The 5,892-nt window shown below is 44.1% G+C and overlaps 1 pseudogene; it reads left to right on the top strand.

Moving 5' to 3' along the window:
- Positions 1-1,759: 1,759 nt before the first annotated feature.
- On the top strand, positions 1,760-5,244 carry LOC110306595 (annotated as a pseudogene).
- Positions 5,245-5,892: the final 648 nt, after the last annotated feature.

Below are 5,892 nucleotides of genomic sequence, written 5' to 3' on the forward strand. Positions count from 1 at the left end.
AATCTGCCTGCCTCTGCCTCCCGAGTGCTGGGATTAAAGGCGTGCACCACCACATCCGGCACGAGCTTCTTGTATCTTGTATCTGTATCTTGTGCCCTTCCTTAATTTGGGGGAGATTTCCTCTATGATCCTGTTTGAAGAACTAGTCTATGACATTGACCATGGGTGTTTCCTTCTCTTTTATACATGTAATCTGGTGGGGGAAAAAATGGATCCTTCTGTGGTGTCCACAATTCTTGTTTTTCTTTTAATGTATTATAAGCAGTTTCCATAATCTTTATCTGAGTGGTCCAGTTCCCCTGCTTTGACTCCAGGTTCCAGTATCCCACCCTTTACTTGATTTATTCTACTAGTAAGGCTTCCCTGAGTTCTGTATTTGGGTTATGGGGGTTTTCAGGTCCGTCTTAATTTCAGCTTGAGTTCCCTTCAGTATTTCTGTTCCCTTTCTGAACTTGGTTTTTTGTATTTGCTTTGGGCATCACTCTGCACATATCCTTACCCTCTGAGAGTTCTATGAGGGATCTGTCAGTGTTTCCTTTAAATCCTTAGACTTCTTAGATAAAGTTCAATGTTCATGATTGTTCTTTCAAATTCTGTGTCCTGGGTTCATCAAGGTAGTTCTCAGTAGAGAGCTTTTCTGTAAGACAAGTGGGTTGGGAGCATGGGAGACATGCTGTCTTTGACATTCATCTTGCTTTTGTTTTTGTGACGTGACCTGGGCATGTGGACTTCTTTCTTTGGTGGTCTGTGGGGATGTGAGATTCTAGCCTGCTTTAGATTGAATCAATTCGGGGGGTTCATGGCCAGAAATGGACTAGGTAAAGCTGGTACACAGCTCTTTTATTTTACTTTTGCCATGCAAAGCTGGTTCATGAGCTATACATCTGGAGTTGGGCTTGTAGGTGCAGCAATGTCAGTGGCTTGAGAGTAGTGAGATTATGGGACTTTAAGATACAGAGCTTTGCTGGAGGAAGTAGGTCCCTGGAGTTAGGCTTTGAGTAGCTGTAGCCTTTGTACATTTGTATATGTTGTGCTCTTTGATTCCAGTGTGTGGTTGGGGTATGAGATCATAGCTTCCTGCTTCTGCCACCATGCTTGTTGCCGTGTAATCCCCATCATTATGGTCCAGGTGATTCTGGTCATGGTGTTTGATCAGAGCAGTAGAAAGCTAACTGAACATGTCATTGTCAAGGCCACCAATGGAATTGGAAAGCATCATGTTATGTGGAGAAGTCAGACTCAGAAATAATATTGTTGTATGTTTTCTCTAATATGTAATCTTAGATTGTAGATATATTTTAAATCATACACACACCACAGATGCATATATGGCATGAAATAGAAGGAAGACTGTATGGGAAAAGGAAGACCAGTGGAAGAGGGAGGATAAAATTGAGAGGCCAGAGGTGGTTAATGTGATCAAAGTGCATGACATGTACCCTGCCTGCTCTGACTTTCTCCATATTAGCAACACGGTTGAGTCAAGGCAACACGCCTTGACTCAAGAGACTCCATTTTACAAACAGCTCTCCACTCATCTTGGAGATGGATGAGGAATGTGTTTCTGGGTGGATACATGAACACCATCTATTCATACAGCATAGACTGGTGAATGGCTCATTCCTGGGAGTATAAAGGGTGCCACCTGATCCATTTGTCAAGGTAAATTGGTACTGCAGAAACACACAAGTGTGTTAAAATCATCGTACAGGAAACCAGGCCCAAGAACTTATCAAGTACACCAGATCAAGGAAAGAACATGAGTCTGTCAGATGGTCCTCATGAGGAGCCGGATGACCAGAACATGAGCCCTTCGCACAGCCCCCTGAGGACCTGGACAACTAGCACTGCAATCCTGATGGCCTCCACCAACCTGTCATGTCACCAACCGGTATATTTCAAGGGCCCAAAGGCAGACAATTCCAACTTCTCCTTGGCCTTCAGCTTGGTTTGGTCCCTGAGGTTGACATGGCTTACTCAATTGCTATCTGCCCATCTGTCTCCTCCCCCATTTGGACTGGGACGATCTACCTATCCATTCCTTGTTCCTTTGCCAGCAGTGACCCTGTCTTCTGCTTCTGCAGCTCCATTTCAAACCTGGGGCCTCAGCGGAGCAGTACTTTCCCTCTTGTAACTAGTGTGGGTTCCTTGGCCTGTCAACAGACTCTTGGCATGCCTGCCAGCTGATGCCCGAAACTTCCGGGAAGTTGGCCTCCACCTCTTTGACCCTTTGCATGCATTCTGTAACTGACACGTGCCCATGTAAAAGCACATCCTCAAAAAGGAGGAGGGAGAGTTTATATTGGATCCAAGTAAGAGTGACTGTGGTCCAGGAATGAAGACGTGTATTACCCCCAATCCACTTTTCAACATGGACATTGTTTGATGAAATTTTTTTTATAATAACAGGATAAAGAATGTCATAAATCAAGATGCTTTTCAAATATATTGGTGAAAACATCAGAGACCTACGTTATAGTTAAGCAGAGAAATCTTGTATATAGGCTCCAGACACTAGCTGATGTAGTATGTAGTTTTTACTACCTTATTTTAAAGCTCTGGGTAGTCCATGCTACCAGATCCACCCAGGTTCCCTCAGATCCACAGATGAAGGACACACACACACACACACACACACACACTTATTTTTATATGACTTTAGCTCAATGGTTGGACTCTTCTAAACCTTCTTCCGCTATTACACTCCTCTTTTCATTCCCAGCTCACACCCTGAATCTGCCCTCAGCTTAGGTATTTTTCTAACCTCCTACCTCTACCCCAGGCCCAGTCAGGGAAGTAGCCAATGGCCATTCCACTCTAGATCTCACATGACTGGTGGCTTTTTCTCTCTGAAGCATGGTGAATCTCTTTCTCCTCTCCTGAGTCTGCTAGGCTGCCTATGGTGAAAACTGGAAGTCCCACCTATTCTGCCCAGCTCATTGGCTGCTAGCATCTTTATTGTTCCATCAAGTACCAATTAGGAAGCAGGACCTTCAATGTTCACATGCAGATTCCTGATCCAGGCATCAGAACCAACCCCTATAATCTGATCTCAGTCTTTGTCCTGTGACGGGTGGAAAGCTGGGTCTTGTTAAGTTATCTGTTGGTCAAAGGATGTTAGATTATATTTAGAGGTGAATAAGGCATGGAAGTTTGGGGGACTAAAGGTAGTCTGAGATTATTGTAATTAGGCTCTGCACTTGCAACATTCCAACTTTCCCAAAGTTCTTCTCTTCAGTCAGTTGGCCTCTGCAGGCACAGCTTCTTTAGAATCCTTTGTTCATACATAAAACTGCTAACGTAGATTCATTTACCTAGTGACCTAGAGTGCTATGAGAGTTAATACTAGTAACTATTAAATAAAGCAACCTGTGTTCATATCAGCCAGGTTACTAAGGAATGTGGAAATACCTGGAAAAATAGCTGCTTTGGAAAGTGTTATATCCCGTGAATTTATTTAATTCAATAAACTCTGACATCGAAGAAAGACACTAGTGTTTTTGACGTAGCACTGACAGCAATACACTTGTGTGAATCCAGCTTTATAAAACCAATTGCTATGTAAAATCAGTCTACGCTAATAGATTCTGATGTGTATAAAAAGTGTCAATAAAGACAAAATTCTCCAATGTATAAAAATAAATTTAAAAAAACTGAGACAAATGAAAATATAAACAGCATGTCAAAATGAATGGAATATAGCAAAAATGCCTTAAGCAAATATGTGGTGATATATATATATATATATATATATATATATATACACACACACATATATATATATATTCATATACACATATACACATATACACATATAACATATACACATACACATACATATACATATAATCCAATGCTGCACCTCAAGGGCTTGGGAAAAAAAAAGAGCAAAAATTTAGAAAAGGAAAACAAAACAAAGCAAAGCAGAGTGGTTATAAACAGAAGATAGAAAGCCAAAGATGATAGATAGATAGATAGATAGATAGATAGATAGATAGATAGATAGATAGATGGCTTAGAGCTCATCCTTTGAAAAGATAAAACCCAGAGCCCAGAACTCTAGCTCCATCTGTGCCGTGTGGTGGCAGGATGTCTCACACGAGTCCTAAGGCTTCTTGCCTCTGAAGCCCAGCAGCCGGGATCGTGGGAAAATGAAGAACCTTCGCTAAGGATGATGCTTCCAAGCCTGTTCACCTCACAGCCTTTCTAGGCTGGCATGACCCACATCGTCAGGGAAGTCGACAGGCCAGGATCTAAGGTGAACAAGAAAGAAGTGTGGAAGCTGTGACCATTGTGGAAACTCTTTCCATGGTGGTTATACGCATTGTGGGCTACATAGAAACACCATAAGGCCTCTGGACCTTCAAGACTGTATTTGCTGAGCATATCAGTGGTGAGTATAAAAGATGTTTCTATAAGAACTGGCACACATCTGAGAAGAAGGCCTTCACCAAATACTGTAAGAAATGGCAGTTTGACACAGGCAAGTGACAGCTGGAGAAGGAATTCAACAGCGTGAGGAAATACTGCCAAGTCATCTGCATAATTGCCCACACTCAAATGAGCCTGCTTCCTCTGCGCCAGAAGGCACACTTGATGGAGATCCAGGTGAACGGGGGCACTGGGGCTAAGAAGCCTGACTGAGCTGAGAGAGGCTGCAACAGCAGGTTCCTGTGAGCCAGGTGTTGGGGCAAGATGGGATGATTGATGTCATCGGCATGACAAAAGGCAAAGGGGACAAAAGGGTGACCAGTCATTGGCATACAAAGAAACTGTCCCAAAAGACCCATCGAGGTCTGCACGAGGTCTGCCTGTATTGGGACCTGGCACCCTGCCCATGTAGCCTTCTCTGTGGCTCGAGCTGAGCACAAAGGCTACCATTACCTAAAAGAGATTAACAAGAAGATTTACAAGATTGGTCAAGGCTACCTCATCAAGGGTGGTCAACTCATCAAGAACAACACATCTCCTGACTATGACCTGTCTGACAAGAGCATCAACCCACCGGGGGGCTTTGTCCATTATGGTGAGGTGACCAATGATTTCCTCATGTTCAAAGGCTGCATTCATACCATCCATACGTACTTGCTGACCCAGACCAAATGTCAGACTGTGCAGAAGATGGTTCTGAAGCTCACTGACAGCACCTGCAAGTTTGGCCATGGTCATTTCCAGACCAAGGAGGAGAAGAGCGCATTCATGGGACCTCTCAAGAAAGATCGAATTGCCAAGGAAGGTGCTTGATACCAGGAGCGCTCTGCCCAGAAGAGCAGAAAGGCAGATCTCGGTGCACAGTTCTCAGTCCTTCCTTCTCCACCTCTTCTGGAAGGTTGGAGAGGAAAAAGAAGACCTCCAGAGGAGCTGTGAATGCTGGGCCACACAACTGCAAAGCAGATGCCGTGTTGTAGTCCTGGAGCTTAGGAGGTGATGGCAGGAGGATTATTGTGAGTTTAGGGCCAGCTTGAGCTACATAGTGAGTATCAGATCTGCCAGGGACACACACACACACACACACACACACACACACACACACAGGCTTCCACTGGGGGATGTTGCTCAATGGCAGCCACTTAATTGGCATGACTAGGATGTTAGGTTCAATCTTTGGTATTAAAAAGGAGAAGGGAGAGGGGGAGAAAGGGAGGGGGAGGAGGAGGAGGAGAAGAGGGGAGGAGGAGGAGGAAGAGAGGAGGAAGAGGAGAAAACCATTGTCACTGGTGCTAGACAAGCCGAAGCAACTGCCCTTCCCGTGCTACCAGCAAAGCAGATGCCACAGCACAGGCACTTACGACAACCGTTTGCTGTTTGTTCCTGAAAGGTCAAGCAAATGCCGTTCACAAAGTGCAGTGTGTCTTCATAATAAGAAGCTCTCAACACACCATACAAATGACA

This window comes from Mus caroli, chromosome 12, assembly GCF_900094665.2.
Source record: "Mus caroli chromosome 12, CAROLI_EIJ_v1.1, whole genome shotgun sequence".
Lineage (NCBI taxonomy): Eukaryota > Metazoa > Chordata > Mammalia > Rodentia > Muridae > Mus > Mus caroli.